This window comes from Rhinolophus sinicus, chromosome 17 (assembly GCF_057876585.1).
Source record: "Rhinolophus sinicus isolate RSI-liver-muscle chromosome 17, RSI-T2T, whole genome shotgun sequence".
NCBI classification, from domain to species: domain Eukaryota; kingdom Metazoa; phylum Chordata; class Mammalia; order Chiroptera; family Rhinolophidae; genus Rhinolophus; species Rhinolophus sinicus.
The window spans coordinates 35,051,369-35,072,045 of NC_142517.1; the positions used below are offsets into that span (position 1 = coordinate 35,051,369).

Below are 20,677 nucleotides of genomic sequence, written 5' to 3' on the forward strand. Positions count from 1 at the left end.
CCCTCTGGAGCCCCTTCCACACTCTCACACACCAGAGAAATATATAGACTGACAGACCTTAGGGGAAAAAAAAAATGGTTTTTAGATTGTCCCCAAGCAGATCAGGTAAGTATTAGAAGCAGCAGAGACCTTAGAAGAAAGAAAAGCCACAGTAGCCCCTAAACTTAGCAGCCATGGTAAGGATCCCATTTTATCTGCTACATCACTGGAGAGTCTTTTAATCCACGTAGCTGATAGGCCCCTGTGAAAATGATTGTAGGGGGAAAAATGGGGATAGGGTGTAATGATGCTTGGAAAAGATTCTTTACCCTTGTTATTTGTGATTAAGTAGATTGTACTGAATCTGTCTTAGATTCTCTCTCAGGCTCTGCTATTGATTCATTTTGTGAAATTGAACATTGGCTGTCACTGGCTTATTTCTCCCCTGTAATAATAACACTGGCAATGAAGTTCTTTCAGAGCCTTTATTAAAAGATCTTTTTGAAAGAGTTTGGTTGGAGATTGGTTAATAAATAAATGGGATTGAAAATAAATATCAAACTGTTGAAATTCAGATGTATTTTGATCACAACTATTTATAGGTCTACTCTGACAGAATATGGGATAGGATAGAATATCGGTAGGAATGAATGAGTTTGTGGTATTAAAGTACTGGATTTTTTGCCTGTTTCCAAGATTTGAATCCTTTTTATTTTGTCAATGTAAGAGATTAGGTTCCTATATCATTTGACAGTAAGAAGATCATGTTTTTATAAGGGAGAAAATCATTAGCAATATATGATACTTAGGTATTTGTTACCTTGAACTCATGACACATTTTAAATTGATGTTCACATTAAATCAGATAATCTGAAGACTTCTTGAGTGTATGTTCCTGGTGTGGAGAAGGTTTATTACATGACAGTTCATAATTTTATGTAAAGCACTGCCTAGGTTAGAAGCATATTTATTCTCCTGATTTTTACTATTTGTGTATGGCTATCAGTGAATGAATATATGATAGGATGAAAAAGAAAAACCAAGGAAGTGCAGAATTTCTCTCTTGAATGGAAGATGCTCTTGGGATTAATGTTCTTTAGCCAAAGGATTTGGTTAATTTCAAGTTACAAAATATATTTTGGGCTTTTTTTTATTCAAAATTTTGACTCTTAAGACTATTGAGTAGCATGGATTTCTCTAACAAGAGGATTCACTGATGCATGCAGCACTTCAAAGAGCAAGACTTAAAGGTTCAGGATCAGATCAAATGGTTTTTGTGTGATGGGGTGGGGTAGGTGGTTTACAAGTGGGGATAGTTATGAAGAAAACTGTTTGGGAAAGATACCCTTAGCAAGAAAAAAAAGAGGTTAGATCTTTGTTTTGTTAAATGCCTGTAAGCAATTCCATGGTTTTCCCTCCCTCCATCCCACTCATTAATTTCTAAAGGCCTATATCCATAATGATACAGTTACTTTCCTATATCGTCATTTTAACTGGAGTCAGACTGATACTGATTCATGAGATTTTAAATAATCATAGGTTATTGAAGCAAAGCTGAAAAGATTGTGCATGCATACAGTTACTTCTAATTAAACTTAACTATTATTTGGACATACCATTGAAAAGAAATAAAAACCTAAAATGATGTTTTGCTCCTTAATAACAGAGGTACCTGAGCCAGACCCTAAAACTGAGCAAGAGCCACCCTACCCCACCCCACCCCTGCACCTTTAAAGCAAACTCCTAAGGTTAAACACTGCTTTGGGGATCAGGATTAATTATTATACAAAGGTAAGGAGTTATTTTTGTACTGTTTTCAATCTTTCCTCTAATGTGTTCAGAATTAAGTCCCTCAAGTTTGGTGTATTTTAAATAGCTAGATTATTAGCTCCTGGAGACTATAATTTTTTTCTGTGTCCTGCTGGTTCTGAGCACCTTATATCATGCTCAGCATAAAGAAGTAGCCCTATAACCACTTACTGAGTTAGAACCCTTAACCGGTACTTCTTTAAGGTATGCATTGAGACATCTTGCACTTTGATAAGAGTCAGTTGACCTCGCAGAATAATTACTATACATTAGACCTACTGAGAATATCTTTGTGCTGGTTAGCTTTTGCAAAACTGTCGATTGAGTGCAGTTTGATTCATACAGTGTGGGCTGCAAAAAGACTTATCTACAACTTTGTCTGCCAGTGTTTCTAAATTCATCCCAAGGATAGGGAATATGGGTGGGGGAATAGGCTCTCCAACCAGTGGCACCTTGGGTCTGCATTTTACAACTAGGGTAGCCTGTGTGTGCCTCACCACCATTTTACTTTAAGTAAAATATCTTTGTTAATGCTTATCTATAAAGAGCATATTTCATTCTATAAAAACTGAATTTCCTCTTCCATTTTTCTAATTGTTTCTTTTAGAAAAAAAAAAAAGTCAGACTGATTATGTTTAACTGAATGCGGGGTTTCACGTTGATTGTTTTTTGCATTTGACCTTCCAGAAACAGCTTAATATGATTAGTGTTAGAATTAAGAATGCAAACATGATTTTTCTTTTATTATAAGGACTGGAGAATTCTAGTTAATTGTAAACAGTTCTTTAGTAGTAAATGTAATAATAACATTCAACTGCCTTTTGTTTCTGTTTTAACATACTTTTACTATTAATAGCATGCTGCTACAAATTGGCTTAGAACTGATGATTAATCTTCCTTCTTCATGTTCCTTTGGCATTTGTCTTAATACTTAGCACTGTGCCTTGTGTAGCTGAGTTCGTAACAGTCTTCACCGCATGCTTCCTATCTTCAGGAGTAAGACAATTTCATTTACCTTTGTATTTGCTTGGAGAGCCTCATTTATAGTCTGTACTGGGTAACAACTTATTTAAATGTTTGACAACCTATAGTGAAACATCATTTTACATTTTTCACTAACAAGTACAACTACAAAAATGGGTTTTTATTAGACGTCTGTTTTAGCACAAAATTCAGCCCTCTGCCCACAACAGTTGCTTATGTAGAGCTAAATTTAAATATCGCTGTCTCTTGTTGGATTTCTGAATGAATATAGCAAACATTGCTATTAACTGCAACCTTGCATATGTGTGTGTACTTTAGATATAAATTTATTAACTGGATGTCATTTGGAATTTGTGTAGTCTTCTCTGGCCTCTTTGACTTAAAGATGTACTTTTAAAGGACACTCCCCACACATCCATACACTTTCCAGGACTTTTTTTTCCCTTGACACAACACATAGAAATAGAAACTTAGAGAAAAACAGATGAATGTAATATGAGGGAGGCTTTATTTTAATTAAAACTTAACTGGTCTTGAATGTTCTATTTTCAGTGAAATGGTTGCATTGCAAGGCCTTATTCAGGCTTATTAAATGAAATTATGCAGGTATCTGTCATCTGTGAGTCAGCATAGGAAGAGATGAGTTCTGAACTTTGGCATTAACAGTGCTCAGTGCTGGCCTTTTAGCGTAGCTGCTGAAGTGTGCATGGTACTGGGAAGTCCATGCACTGCTTCCAGGCCCCCTTCTGGTGCAGCCTAGGGAAGGAGCTTTCTGAGCTCCTCACATCTTGTAATGTGTGTGAGGAAGGAAGGCAGGGAATTGACTTGGATTTAACCAGTCTGGTTTTCCTGTGTATTTTTCCCCCAGATAGGTCTCAGACCAGAGTTCTAAGTAATAGTAACTCGGTGTCACAAAGTGATCTCCATAGCACAATGTAGCAATTCAGTGATTACTTATCAACTTTGTAGTCCACCCCCTTCCATTCCCCCATTACTCACCCCACCCCTAGTATCTTGGCTTCATTTGAATGGACCTGGAAGAGTTCACTGGAACACTTTTGATATTTTCCCCCACACTGGATTGCTTCTGTCATTTTTTTGATAACCTAAATTTTGTTTTTAAAAAACTAGCTTTATATGAGGTCTTTTAACCCAATGTAACTTGAAGAGTTAGTTAATTTTATTAGTTTTCCACCTTTTAGTAATATACTATAGACACTGTATTATGATGTATATAATTTTTGCCATTCACTTGAATTAAATCAGTTATTGGAGCATTTAATTGTTATGTACTTCACAAAGCAATTTAAAATCATTGAAGCAATTAATGTTTTTTAGATACATTCAGCCTTCTGGTTAAGAAACCACTACAAAGTATCCTAAATTGTTTGATATTGAATTACTCGTTCTATGTTCAAAGCAGATTAAATTGTATTTTATATCATATCATTTCACATATAATACTGGATGAAATTTGTATAATACCAGTATTCTCACAGCTAGGTAACAATGGTATAACTTTTGTTTTTGCTAAATTAGGGAACCTTAAAAATTATGTTATGAGGTCTTGAGCACAAGGTATATTAACTAAATCTAAGTCAGAAAGGTAATTTTTTCTGTATTTCAAAGTTTCTGATATGGTCTTTTAAAAATAAGACACTAATAAAATTATAAAGGCCTAATAATCACTATTAATGTTTTTAATATGACAGCAGAATTATCTAATAATTAGTAATATAAAATTAAACATTTTGAAGGAAAAACAAATCTTTTCATCCAAGATTATCTAAAAAGCAAAATTTTACTCACATTATAGGACCCAAAAGTATTGACAATTAAAAAAAATAGTTTTAAAGTATGTATCAATTAGAAATGCCTTCAGCTGTAAGTTTTATGCACAATGATATAAAACAATAGAGATTTATTTTTCCAGAACAAGATGTCTAGAGGAAAGTACTCATTTACTTTTTGTTTAGAGGCTCAATGTTGTCAGGGTTTAGTCTTCATGCTTGCTTTCGTGCCTGCTGCAATGTGGATGCTTCTGCTGATCCAGATACCACATTCTAGTTCAGAGTAGGAAGAATGAGGAATGGCTGTACCTATTCAGTCTTTCTCTTTTAATCAGGAAATGAAAGTTTTCCCAATGACCTCCCAATGTCCGTTGTGGACTTACTGGTTCATGGCATGTGGCTGCCCCAAGCTCAAGACAGTAAGATATCAAAGACTTGTGGCCTTTATGGTGGATAAAGCAGGGGAACAGTGGTTTGAAAATAATTTGGGGGTAACCAGTCAGTAGTTTCAGCCATAATCTGATAATTAAATCATGTTAACTTTAAATTGTATTCTTTCTCATTCTGACTCAGTTCCTCATGTATGTTTGTTTTATCCCCAGGTTAGAAAACAATAATCTTCTGAATACCAAGTTTTCACTTCTGTGACTACCAAATTTCAAGTTTCTAGGCAAAGACATTCTGCAGAAACTTGGTATCTCTGGTTAAAAAGTCATGAGCCCATACCTCATTTAATACTTGTCCTGTACTTTTCATTACAGTTATATTCAGTAATGCTTAAAAGGGTGATTTCATGATAAATCTCTTTTAAATCTCAAAGTATCAAAAAATCCCCATGTAGACTGCATTCAAGACTATGGGTATAATGCAAACGAAAGAACAATTGAATATTAGGATTCTTTTTAAGAAAATTTGTTTATCTGCCTGAAAAAGCAAAATATGCCATTGTTTCATAAAGAAGAACTCACTCTAAAAATCTTTAATCCTGGAAAATTGTGTTATTAACCATTTTTAAAATGTGAAAAATATTATCGACATCTCTACAGTGACCATCACCTAAATTATGTCTCATTCTTACAATGACACATTTTGGACTTAGAGTTTTGATCAATTATGATTTCTAGAGATAGGAAAGTTTGAGGAGAAAATTAAAACAGAAAATGAAAATTTTTTTCTACATAAAAAAATAATCAAAGATGTTGATCGTAGAACCTTGGCTATACTTCAGTTTTCTACATTTTCATATTGACACTTTGTTGTCCAATTTTTGCATTTTCTCATGTGACCTTTGGTGAATGGCTTTATTGGGACAAAACTCTCCAGATATAGTTACATGTAAATTTCTAAATTACTTTTACAGTCTGTAACATGGGGTTGAGTGCTATAGAGAGAAACAACAAACTATATGAAATCACTTACTCCTTGGCATAATCTTTTGTCAGTGTAGTTAACAACAGAAGATATTACAAGACATGAAAACAAGGATATGTGCCTTTGGACTGTGGTATTACAACAGTTACTATGATAGAAGTCCAGAAGCAGAAGAAAGTGGTTTATGATATCATCAGGGAACGCTTTGAGCAGTGTGGTTCATTGGTTAAGAGCTGGGGACAGCAAGCTACAGCTTGCAGACACACTACCTTTTTTTCGTAAATCAAATTTTATTGGAACATGGCTATGCCCATCATTTACATACTGTTAAGATTGCTTTCTTGCTACAACAGCAGAGTTGAGTCATTGTGAAAAAGACCACATAGCCCACAAGCCTAAAATATTTCCTACCTGGCCCTTAAAAAAAAAAAAAAAAAAAAAAATTCTGTCAACCATTGGTTAAGAATGTGGGCTCTGCAGTCAGACAAAACTGGGTTCAAATTTGGTTTTGTAATCTGTGACTTGACCCAAAGGTTGTTTATGTTGATATAAGATTTCACATAAAGTGCATTGTACAATACCTGGCATGTGGTAGGTGTTCATTAAATATTTATTAAATTTATTAGATTTTAATAGGATTCATTATCTTAAATGAACTATAATTTTTAATTTAAATGGAGGGATTTGAAATTCTAGTTGAGATTTGAAGCTTTACATTTAAGTATTTCCTGCTCCTAAAATAAATGTTCAGGAAACTGGGAAGGGTATCATCTAACTGTAAGAAATTTTCAAGAGTTGCGCAAACTATTGTATAGGGACAATGAGCTTGATGTAAGAGCCAAACAACGGAAATGTATGGAAAAGTAAAGCCCAGTCTTTAAAATACAATTAGAGTCATACTGTGGAAATATTATGGGTTTGGTTCCAGACCACTGCAATAAAGCAAATATTGCAATTAAGCAAATCACACCTTTTTTTTTGTTTGTTTCCTAGTGCATATAAAAGTTATGTTTACATTATACTATAGTCTATAAAGTGCACTAGCATTATGTCTAAATATACATACCTTAACTAAAAAATATTGCTCACAAACACTAAGCATCATCTAAGCCTATTGGAAAAATGGCACTGATAGACTTGCTTGAGTCAGGGTTGCCACAAGACTTAAATTTGTAAATAATGCAATATCTACAAAGCACAATAAAGTAAAACACAATAAAGTGAGGTCTGCCTATAATTAAGACTGAACAGCATATTGAATGGGAAACTATGCCAGTCAATTAAAAAAGTTGATACTTTATAGAGGAAAAGGATACGAAAAAGTGAATATAGTAAAGAGGGGGCATCACTACCAATCTTACAGAAATAAAAGAGATTATTAGGGTACACTATGAACAATTATATGATAACAAATTAGATAAACTAGCTGAAATGGACAGATTGCTACAAAAACAGAACTACCAATACAACGAAATAGAATATCTGTAGACTCAAAAATCCTCAGTAAAATACTAGCAAATTGAATCTGGCAACAATTAAAAATTGTATACCATGATCAAATGGAATTTATTCCAGGAATTCAAGGTTGATTCAACATAAAATCAGTGTAACGTACTATATCAACAGAAAGAAGACATGCGATCATCTCAATAGATGCAGAAAAACATTTGACAAAATCCAGCACATTTTCATGATGAAAACACAAAAATATAGGAATAGAAAGGAACCTCCTAAACCTGATAAAGGACATCTACAAAAACGCCACAGCTGACAGCATTTTTAATGGTGAAAGACTGAACATTTTACTTTAAGATCATGAATAAGAGACAGAAGTCTGCTTTCACCTTCTATTCAATATCATACTAGAGGTTCTGGACAATAAAAGTGAGAAGCATCCAGGTTGGAAATGAAGTAAATCTATTTCTGCTCACAGACGAAATATCTTGTATATAGAAAGTCCTAAGGAATCAACAACAACAACCAAAAAATTAAAAATAATAAACTATTGGAACTAATAAACAAGTTCAACAAGGTTGCAAGGTATAAGATGAAGATAAATAAATCAATTGTATTTTTATACACTAGCAATGAACATCCAAAAATGAAATTAAAAATAATGTATTTACAATAGCATCAAAAAGAAGTACTTAATAAAAAATACTTAGTAAATTTTACAAAAGGAAGTATAAGACTTAATCGCAAAAACAAAATGGTACACAAAATATCACTAAAAGAGATTAAAGAAATCCTAAATAAATTGGAAGATAACTCATGCTTGTAGGTTGAAAGTTAATGTTAAGAGGGCAATATTCACCAAATTAATCTACAGATTCAATGTATCAAAACATCAGCTACTTTTTTTTTTTTTTTTGCAAAAATTGACAAGCCAATCTTAAAACTTACATGGAAATGCAAAGGACCTAACCACATATATATGCATCAGTGGAATGGAATTAAACGTCTAGAAAAAATACCTTGCATTAATAGTCAGTTGATTTTTGACAAGAGAAAGGATAGTCTTCAACAAATAATACTGAAACGGATATCTGCATGTAAAAGAATGAAATTGGTCCCTACCTGACACCATTTACAAAAATGTAACTCAAGATGGATTACAGGCCTAACCATAAGAGCTAAAAGTATAAAACTTAGAAGAAAACATAAGGGTATATTTTTGTCACTTTGCACTAGTCAGTGGTTTCTTAAATATGACACCAAAAGCACAAGTGACAAAATGTATAAACAAAGTGGACTTCGTCAAATTTAAAACTGTTTCAAAGAACACAAAAAAAGTGAAAATACAAGCCAAGATTAGGAGAAAATGTTTGTAAATTAAATATTTGAGAAGAGGTTTGCATCCAAAGGACATAAAGAACTCTTACAATTTAAAAATAAAAAGATAACCCAATTAAAATAGGCAAAGGATTTGAATAGACATTTCTTTATCCAAACAAGATATAAAAATGCCCAATAAGCACATGAAAAAATACACAACAGTAGTCAAGAGGGAAATACAAATCAAAACCACCAGAGAGATACTACTTCACATCCGCTAGATAGGTAAAATAAAAATACAATAACAAATATTAGGATGTAGAAAAAAATTGAACCCTCATAAATTTTTGGTGGGATTGTAAAATGGTGCAACCACACTGAAAAACGATTTGGCTAGTCCTCAAAATGTTAACCATATGGTTAGCATATGACCCAGAAATTCCACTGTAAGGCATATGCCTAATAGATTTGAAAAAATACGTTCACACCAGAACTTGTACACCAATGTTCATAACAGCATTATTCAAAATGGCCAAACAGCAGAAACATCCCCATGTCTATCAGTGAATGAATAGGTAAACACAATGTTGTATGGCCATACAATGGAATATTAATTGATCTTAAATGAAGAACTGATAGATGCTACAAAATGGATGACTTGAAAACATGCTACACAAAAAAAGCTAGACACAGCAGGCCAGATTTCATATAAAATACCCAGCATAGGTAAATCTATAAAGACAAAGTAGATTAGTCCTAAGAGATTGGGAGAATGGGGAGTGACTGCCAATGGTTATGGGGTTTCTTTCTGGGGTAATGAAATGTCCCAAAATTACATAGTGGTGATGGTTGTATAGCTTTATGAATATATTAAAAACCACTAAATTGTAGAATTTAAAAGTATAAGTGAATAGAAAATGAAAAAAAACACACAAAAAACAGGGTAGAGTTATGCAAGATTAAATTATAAGTAATCTAGGCTAGCAGATAGAAGTGAAATAGAAGGAAATATTCTCATTATGTGCTAGTTGGTCTCAAAACACAAAAGTTCATGAACAGACCTAGATCTAGCCACACTTTGTTCAAGTTTTTTTTTTGGTTTTTTTTTTTAATTACTGAAAGGGCTGTGTGGGGGGTGGGGGTGGGGTGGGGAGAGAACCTAAACAATTCCAAACAGATACAAATAAAAGGGTGGAAATATCAGCTTGTCATCAGACATCTCTTTTGCAGCATTTAATGATAGTAGGTAATGGAACAATGAATATACAATTGCAATGGAATACGTTTATGATTCAAAATAGCTTATCCAGCCAAAGTATGATTCAGTGTGCATGAGGATAAAAGAAAAATCTTCTCAATCACACAAGGACACACAGTGGCACCAACATCAACAATTGCATACTTTGATGGCCAGATAATCAGAATCAAAAATTCAAGATTGGGATTATAAAACAATGAAACAAATGACATTTAAATAGTTCCTGCTACTTTGTTTTAAAACAATATGTTAAAAATAATTATAATATGGGAGACGTCATCAAAATGGTGGTGTGAGGTGAGACTCTGTAAAGCTCCCCTGGAATTTACAACTAATCGAACAACAATAACTCCACAAAGGACTGCCTGCACAGCAGACAGTCAAGACGAAGAGGCCCACTACTGAATTCACCTAAAGGTGGGTGAATTGCGAGAACAGGGGAGGAGGGAAGAGAGAAGTGAGGAGACAGAGCTGCGCGTGCACAGGACACAGACCTAGCTCAGTGCTCCGAACTCGCTGCATCCCGGAACTACCATGGCTGCGGGATAGGGAAGAACTCGGACTGCTAGGGCTCCATTTATGGCCCACAGGACTGAGGGGACAGCATATAACATGGCTGAACCCAACACGGCAGAGACCTCAGAGAAAAGACTGAGGGAAGAAGGCTGAAAAAGGTGGTTTAAGCCCTCACTGCCGAGCAGAGAACGGAAGCCTTAGGCACTGAGACTAGCCGCCCCCTCCCTACCCTCCCAGAGCTCACCCCACCCCCACCTGCCCGGTGCTAGAAGTGGAACAGTGGCAGTGTCAGATCAAAAGAACAGAATATTTGCTGTTCTGAGAACTGTGGACCTCGGACACACAGATGCGCAGAGCAGCTGGTTCTGGCAAAGGGGAGGGAGCTGTGGAGGCGGGGCCGGCTATGGTGGTGGTCGCTGCCATTGCTCTGGGCCAAGTCTCACAACTCACCCCGCCCCTGGCCCCACCTATCTGGGTGGATACCTCCAGGAGTAAACAGAACTGCTGAAAGATACTGGCTCTGAATCTGGTGCAGGAAGAGCTTTGGAACTTCAAAAGCTCTCTGCATACCCACATGGACACTGCGCCCTGTGACCCAGGCGAAGCCTGTCTCCCAAGGAATCCCCCCATTGTGTGAGAAGCTGGAATAGTGAAGAGAAAACATAGCACTACCATGTGAGAGAGAAAAACAGGCTACAGTCGGAGAGAAAATAAAACATTCTACCAACAAGTACTGGAAAACAAAAGAAAGACCTCTTCCTATCAACCTGTTGCAGAAGCCACTCCTGTAGATGTCTAGGAAGAGAAATAATAAATCAGTAATTGCCATTAATAACCAAGGCAACAAGACAGCTCAGAAAGAAAACGAAAAGTCTCCAGAAAAGGAACTTAAAGATATGGAAATATGTGACATAAATGACAGAGAATTCAAGATTGCAGTTCTGAAAAAACTGAACGAGATGGAAGAGAACACAGAAAGGCAGTTTAATGAACTCAGAAACACAACCAAAGAACAACGTGAGCATTTTACGAAAGAGATTGAAATTTTAAAAAAGAACCAAATAGAATTTCTGGAGATTAAGAACTCAGTAGAAGAAATTAAGAATGAAATAACCAGCTTAGGTAGTAGAGTTGACCAGATGGTGGAAAGAATCAGTGACATCGAAGACAGAAACCTGGAAATTACACAGATGGAAGAAGAAAGAGACTTGAGACTTAAAAGAAGTGAAAGAACTCTACAAGAAATTTCTGACTCCATCAGAAAGAGCAATAGAAGAATAATGGGCATACCAGAAGAAGAAGAAAGAGAGAAGGGAACAGAGAACATATTCAAACAAATTGTTGATGAGAACTTCCCAAACTAGTGGACAGAACTGGATCCTCGAATCCAAGAAGCAAATAGAACACCTAATTACCTCAATCCCAACAGGCCTTCTCCAAGGCACATTGTATTGAAGTTGTCTAAAATTAACAACAAAGAAAGAATCATCAAGGCAGCCAGGGAAAAGAAGACGGTAATCTACAAAGCAAAGCCCATTAGATTATCATCAGATCTTTCAGCAGAAACTCTACAAGCCAGGAGGGAGTGGAACCAAATATTCAAACTATTGAAAGAGAGAAATCATGTGCCAAGAATAATATATCCAGCAAAGATATCCTTTAAATATGAAGGAGGAATAAAGACCTTTCCAGACATACAGAAGCTGAGGGAATTTTCTAATACACAACCTGCACTACAAGAAATACTAAAGGAGGCTATTCGACCACCATCAACAGGGACAATTTGTGGCAACCGAAACATAAAAAGGGGAGAGTAAAGGCCTGAACCGGAATATGGGAATGGAGAAAGTAAGTGTGCTGAAGAAAATGGAATACTCTAAATATCAAACTTTCTTTTACATAAACTTAAGGGTAACCACTCAAAAAAAATCCAGAACTGAAATACGTACTGTAATAAAAGAAGAAACAGAGGGAAACATCATACAATACCACCACACAGAAATAATACACAACAACAAAAAGGCAAAGAAACAAGGCAGGCACAGCCTTACCAGAAAACTAAAGATAGAATGACAGGAAATCCTCACATATCAATAATCACCCTAAATGTCAATGGACTGAACTCACCAATAAAAAGGCACAGAGTAGCAGATTGGATCAAAAAACTAAACCCAACCATATGCTGTCTCCAAAAGACACATCTCAGCTACAAGGACAAGCATAGACTCAAAGTGAAAGGGTGGAAATTGACACTCCAAGCAAATGGTACCCAGAGAAAATCAGGTGTAGCCATAATGATATCAGATGAAACAGACTTCAGGGTGAAAAATATAACGAGACAAAGATGGACATTTCATAATGATGAAGGGGACTATACAACAAGAACACATAACAGTCATCAATATTTATGCCCCCAATCAGGGAGCACTGAAATATACCAAGCAACTACTAACAGAACTAAAGGGAGAAATTGACCCAAGCACACTTATACTAGAGGACTTAAATACATCATTGACAGCTATGGATAGATCATCCAAACAGAAAATAATGAAATAGCAGCCCTAAATGACACATTAGATTAAATGGACATAATTGACATATATAGAGCACTTCATCCTAAAACATCAGACTATACATTCTTTTCTAGTGTACACGGAACATTCTCAAGGATAGACCATATATTGGGACTTAAAATCAGCCTCAGCAAATTTAAGAATATTGAAATCATACCAAGCATATTTTCTGATCAAAAGGCTTTGAAATTGGATATCAATTGCAAAAAAAATGCAGGAAAAAACACAAATACATGGAGATGAAACAACATACTTTTAAAGAACGACTGGGTCAAAGAAGAAATTAGAGGAGATATCAAAAGATACATAGAAACAAATGACAATGAAAATACATCCTACCAAAATATTTGGGATGCAGCGAAAGCAGTTTTAAGAGGGAAATTTATATCATTATAGGCCTATCTTAAGAAACTAGAAAAATCCCAAATAAATAACCTCATGTTACACCTTAAAGAACTAGAAAAAGAAGAACAAGTGAAACCCAAGGTCAGGAGAAGAAAGGAAATAACAAAAATTAGAGCAGAACTAAATGAAATAGAGAACAAAAAGACAATAGAAAAAATTAATGTGACAGAGCTGGTTCTTTGAAAAGATTAACAAAATTGACAAAACCTTGGCTAGACTCACTAAGATAAAAAGAGAGAAGACAGTAATTAACAAAATCAGAAATGAAAAAGGGGAAGTTATCACAGACACCACAGAAATACAAAGGATCATCCAAGAATACTATGAAGGACTATATGCTACCAAATTCAATAACCTAGAAGAAATGAACAAGTTCTTAGAAACATATAGCCTTCCAAGGCTGAATCTTGAAGAACTGGAAAATCTAAACAGACCGATCACCAGTAACGAAATTGAATCAGTCATCCAAAACCTTCCCAAAAGCAAAAGTCTGGGACCAGATGGCTTCACGAGTGAATTCTACCAAACCTTCAAAGAGGATCTAATACCAATCCTGCTCAAACTCTTCCAAAAAATGGAAGAAGAGACAGTACTCCCTAACTCATTTTATGAGTCCAACATTACCCTGATACCAAAACCTGGTAAGGACAACACAACAAAAGAAAACTACAGAGCAATATCTCTGATGAATACAGATGCAAAAATCCTAAACAGAATTCTAGCAAATCGAATACAACAATGCATTAAGAAGATTATTCATCACGACCAAGTGGGGTTCATCCCCGGGGCACAAGGTTGGTTCAACATCCGCAAATCCATCAATGTGATACATCACATAAACAAAATAAAGGACAAAAATCATATGATTATATCAATTGATGCATAAAAAGCATTTGACAAGATACAACATCCATTTATGATTAAAACACTTAATAAAATAAGTGTAGAAGGAAAATACTTTAACATAATAAAGGCCATATATGACAAGCCCTCTGCTAATCTCATAATTTTTTGTGAAAAACTGAATCCCTTTGCTCTACGTTCAGGAACACGACAGGGCTGTCCCCTATCACCTCTGCTTTTCAACATAGTGTTGGAAGTCCTTGGCAGAGCAATCAGGCAAGAGAAAGAAATAAAAGGCATCTAAATTGGGAATGACGAAGTTAAATTATCACTCTTTGCAGATGACATGATGCTATATATAGAAAACCCTAAAGACTCCACCAAAAAACTATTAGAAACAATCAACGAATACAATAAAGTTGCTGGCTACAAAATCAACATACAAAAGTCCATTGCATTCCTATATACTAACAATGAAATCTCAGAAAAAGGAATACAAAAAACAATTCCTTTTGCAATTGCAGCAAAAAGAATAAAATACCTAGGAATAAACTTAACCAAGGATGTGAAGGATCTATATGCTGAAAACTATAAGACATTTTTGAAAGAAATTGAAGACACAAAGAAATGGAAAGACATTCCGTGCTCATGGATTGGAAGAATCAACATAGTTAAAATGGCCATACTACCCAAAGCAATATACAGATTTAATGCAATCCCCATCAAAATCCCAATGGCATTTTTTAAAGAAATAGAACAAAAAATCATCAGATTTGTTTGGAACCAGAAAAGACCCCGAATAGCCAAAGGAATCTTAAGAAAAAGAACAATACTGGAGGTATCACACTCCCTGACTTTAGCTTGTACTACAGGGCTACAATAATCAAAACAGCATGGTATTGGCAGAAAAACAGACCCATAGACCAATGGAATAGAATTGACAACCCAGAACTAAAACCACATAAACATGGACAGATAATTTTTGACAAAGAAGCTAAAAACATACAATGGAGGAAAGACAGCCTCTTCAATAAATGGTGCTGGGAGAATTGGATAGCCACATGCAAAAGAATGAAACTGGACTGCTATCTGTCACCATGTACCAAAATTAATTCAAAATGGATCGAAACTTACACATAAGACCTGAAACAATAAACTGCATAGAAGAAAACATAGGTACTAAACTTATGGACCTTGGGTTCAAAGAGCATTTTATGAATTTGACTCCAAAGGCAATGGAAGTAAAAGCTAAAGTAAACGAATGGGACTATATGAAACTTAAAGGCTTCTGCACAGCAAAAGAAACCATCGACAAAATAAAGAAGCAACCAACTGAATGGGAGAGGGTTTTTGCAAAGTGCCTCCAATAAGGTGCTAATATCCATAATATACAAGGAACTCATGAAACTCAACAACAAAAAAACAACCCAATTGAAAAATGGGCAGAGGACCTGAAGAGACATTTCTCCAAAGAGGACATACAAATGGCAAATAGACATGAAAAAATGCTCAACATCACTAATCATCAGAGAAATGCAAATAAAAACCACAATGAGATATCATCTCACCCCAGTCAGAATGGCTATCATCAACAAGACAAATAGTAACAAGTGGTGGAGAGGCTGTGGAGAAAAAGGAACTCTCATACACTGTTGGTGGGAATGCAGACTGGTGCAGCCGTTATGGAAGGCAGTGTGGAGGTTCCTCAAAAAATTACGAATAGAATTACCATATGACCCAGCAATCCCTCTCCTGGGTATCTACCCAGAAAATCTGAAAACATTTATACATAAAGACACGCGTGCTCCAATGTTCATTGCAGCTTTGTTTATGGTGGCCAAGACATGGAAACAACCAAAATGTTCTTGGATAGGTGAATGGATAAAGAAGTTGTGGTATATATACACAATGGAATACTATTCAGCAGTAAAAGATGATATAGGAACATTTGTGACAACATGGATGGATCTTGAGAGTATGATGCTAAGCGAAATAAGTCAGACAGAATAAGCAGAGAACCAAATGATTTCACTGATATGTGGTATATAAACCAAAAACAACAAAAGAACAAGACAAACAGATGAGAAACAAAAACTCATAGACACAGACAATAGTTTAGTGGTTCCCAGAGGGTAAGGGAGGTGGAGGGTGAGAGATGAGGGTAAGGGGGATCAAATATATGGTGATGGAAGGAGAACTGACTCTGGGTGGTGAACACACAACAGGATTTATACATGATGTAATACAGAATTGTACACCTGAAATCTATGTAATTTCACTAACAATTGTCATCCCAATAAATTGAAAAAAATAAAAAGTAAGAAAAATTAAAAAATGATTATAATATATAATGACTTTTGGTAGAAAAAATATATATCTGGATCAAATACCCCAGATCACTTCAAAAACACAGAACAGGATGTATAAGAAAGCATATTTAAATGCCTTATTTTGCAAATTGTAGAGTCAGTTAGTTGATACTGTTTTATTCTTCATGTTCACAGAAAATATATATTTAAGAAGAAAGGAAAATCTATATTTAAGATCAATGCAAAAAGAAAAAGAATAAACAAGAAGCATGACAAAATGCTAAATGAATTTATCACAATTACCAAAAAATATAGTCCTTTATTGAAAGATAGAAACTGCCATGCTGTGCGGAAACAAAATCAAATTATTTCATTTTTTAAAGAGACAGAGCTAAACAAAACATACCAGTTGGAAGTAAAAGGATGGCAAAGCAATAATAGACAAAAAATCAATTTAAAAATATAGGGTAGCTGTATCTTTGTCTTTCAGATAAGACAATTGAAGGCAAGAAAACTTGAATCTGGTCAAAAAGGCAATTTGTATTGGTAAAGATCTAATAGCCAGGAGCCTATCTGTACTGGTTGTATAGAATTAAAATACATAAAACAATCTGAAAAAGAAAATATGGTCCTTGGTATCAGATCTGGATTCAAGGGAAACAAGAAAATAAACATACAAGTGAAGAATAAGGAAAGGACAAAAATCGACTCAGGAAGAAGCAGAGGTTAAGACAGTGGCCCAGATATGGTACCAATGATAATATAGATTCAAGGAAGACTTGAGACACATAATCGACAGTTTTTCCCTGTTAGCTACAGCACAGGTATTATAAAACAAGGCAGAAGTCAGCCCACAGGTAATAGTGTGTGTGTGTGTGTGTGTGTGTGTGTGTGTGTGTGTTACTGTTTTTAAATGCCAGTGTTCCACAATTACCAACATTCTCTATTGTCTTACACGAGTATTGACCTAGTTGGGGCCATTTAACTTACCACCGTGGCCTCTGTAGGCATTTCAGTTTGTGACCCCCCAGGATGAGGTTAAGGGAGATGGTTAAGGAAGAATGACTTAAGAAAGTCGTGAGTGAGCCATAGAAGACTAAATCATTGTAGTAGTTCAAAAAGTAACAATTGTGTACACTTAAAATGGTTAAGATGGAAAAAATGTTGGTGTTTTACCACAATAAAAAATAAGTTCAGAAACCTTTAGAAAGTAATAATTAAAAATCAGCTGAAGCATTTAAATGTGTTTGTCTTAAAAGGATTCTATTCATCTGCTTCAGTTTGCTTCATATTATAAAAAGTAATGGTTCATTGAGATGTTGATACATCACCATGTAAAAATTCTAACCTTGCTTTTAGATTAAGGAAGTCAACCTTAGTTAAAATACTATCTCATTTCCTTTATTTTCAGTCTTAAAATTTTTGTTACTCTCATATCATTTTCCTTTTATGTTGGAAAATTTTAGTTTTGGAGTTGATACCCGCTTCTTAACTACCACAAAACATATTGATTATGCTTACTGCGCTTACTGAACATAACGTTCAGCTAGCTAACTAGCATGAATAATCCATCACTGAGAATCGTTAACCATATATTACAAACTAGAAATAATTGCTATTTTTATGCAAGTAAAGGCACTCATTTGCTTATATGGCTGACAACTTAAAACCATAAACCCAGTTTCACTTTCAGTATAATACTGTACCAGCTAATATTTTATGTTTTCTTCTTCCTTTTAGAATAACTTGGAAATGAAAACCTGTAACAGGAAGATCTTATTGATCAAATGGATCCAAAATTCCCACCAAAGCATACCTTAGAACCTAAGCTTCCCAATCCAGCCAAATTTCTTGCTGTAAAATCCACTTTATTCGTCCCGCAGTACCTTAATCCCTTATTCAGAGCATTCGATTTACTTTTAATAAACTGTTTAATTTACTGCTTAACAAGGTTTAATTTGTACGTTTAGACAAATTAACAATGATTTACTGATATACCTTCTTAATATAAATGAAGGAGGGAAAACAATGGAAACAAAAAAGTATGGTTTTCTGAAATATATGAGGTATGATTGAAAAATACGGTGAATATTTAAGTAAAAATAATTTATTACAATAAAAGACACATTGCATTAATCCCCCTTCAAAATACCCCCCCCCCCCTTCGCTTCAAACACACTTATCCCACCATTCCTGCCACTTTCTGATGCAGTTCTGGAAGTCTTCTTTTGTGAGTGTCTACTTCATCGTCTATCATGACAATGCTCCATGTCACACATCACTGCTGGTATACAGCAATTTGCAGCAAATAAAAGCATTATGGTGTGTCCTTATCCACTTTATTCATGGGATCTGGCACCATGCAAGTTCTCGCTCTTCCCCAAAGTCAAAATGACCATGAAAGGTAAACATTTTGAATCAATTCAGGACATTGAGGCAGCTACCGCAGCATAACTAAGGATACTCACAAAATAGGACGTCCAGAACTGCTTCAGAAAGTGGCAAGGAAGATGGGATAAGTGTGTTCGAAGGAAGGGGGAGTATTTTGATGGGGATTCATGGCAATGTGTCTTTTACTGTAATGCACATTTGTTTGTTTTTTTAATTAAACATTCACCGTATTTTTCAATCACACCTCGTACATATCTTGATACCTCAGTGAAGTCCAGTGTCACATACTCATATGCCCTGGGACAATATTCAATAGGTATTAGTCGGATGGGTGAAGACTAGTAAGTTTAGAATGATGATGTTCAGATATGACAAAGAAGAGAAATAGTTACATTTCCAGTTTTCTGAATAAAAAGAAAGTGTATTATATATTTTCTGTAAGTTTTATGCAAATCGTCTAAGAAAAGTTAGGTGCTTAAATAGTAAATTCACAGCTATTGGCAAACACTCAGCCAGGGTGACTTATTTTCAGAGAAATTAAGAAAACCAAAGTTTTTCTATGTATACTTACATATGCGTATCTATCCGAACGTCTAAAATAATCATTGTTAATGGTGATATGTTTACTTTAGAGATGTGACTGGTTATGCATTATGTAGGCTTTTCCAGGTTGAGTTTAAGAAGCTCTATGAAATACTTCAGCAGCACAGTTTTGCATGGGGAAATAAGAACAGGATGGCTGCACAGGAGTAAGTAGGAAATCAGAAAAAAAGTTTAAAGCCAGACGGAAAAGTCGAGATGTGTGAAATGTGCACGGGTTTACCCTGCTGAATGATAATCGTGGAATAGTATTGGGGTTATCAACAGTCAGAATACGGTGATAAGTTAGCAATGACATTTTCAAGCTGTCAGCTTGACTGCCAGGGTAAAACTAATTGATTGGTAAGTGGTATGCAGCATTACCATGTATGATTTGTTTTAACATCTTTTGTAAAACAAGTCTCTAGTGTTAGCAAAAGATTACTCCTCATGTATGAAAGAACAACATTGTAGTAGAACTGTATACTGTCTCACGATATAAATGGATTTTGTTCCAAATTGTGTTTATATTAGGGTGAACTTTATGAAATTGCCCACATTTGACTATTGTTGACCTACAAAAAAGAAAAAAGAAAAAAGGACAATTCACATGGTTCAACATCGTACATCAGCTATTCCATCCTATAGGGTATTTGTTCCAAACTGGGAAACTGTTTTCCAAAAGAAACTAAAATATAGTTGCTATGTTAGTAATAAACATACGTACATTCTGTCTGTTTTCTGCCAGACCCTGTGCTCACGTGGATGATCATTTTCTCTCTTCATCTTCTTAAGTCTGGCAGGTATTGGAATTTCCCAGAGCTTGGTCATAGTCTGTCTCTTCTCCACACTCCCCAGGAAATCTCATCCATCCAGATAGTCTAAAATGTGCTGAGCACTCCCAAATGTATCTTTATCCCAGACCTTTACTCTGAACTCTAATCTTGTTTATCAAACTACTTCCTTAACTTCCCAAGTAGATGTCTCATAGGCTTCTCAGATTTACCTATCCAAAACAAAATTCCTGACTTCATCTCCCATCCTTCTCTGTTCTCGCTCCATCCTTTTCCATTGCAGTGAAGGGCACTTCCACCC

At 35.2% G+C, this 20,677-nt stretch overlaps 1 protein-coding gene across 4 annotated transcripts in view; it reads left to right on the forward strand.

The window, feature by feature from the left end:
* The window catches only part of SERPINI1 (serpin family I member 1), a 75,047-nt gene that overhangs the window by 1,538 nt on the left and 52,832 nt on the right, over window positions 1–20,677 (forward strand). For 2 of the 4 annotated variants that reach the window (XM_074327440.2, XM_074327447.2), the window contains exon 2: window positions 1,646–1,770. The exons of the other annotated variants lie outside the window; for them this stretch is intronic. The gene's annotated coding sequence lies outside the window, so the exon portion shown is untranslated. The remainder of the gene's footprint in view (window positions 1–1,645; window positions 1,771–20,677) is intronic. 4 annotated transcript variants of the gene reach the window in all.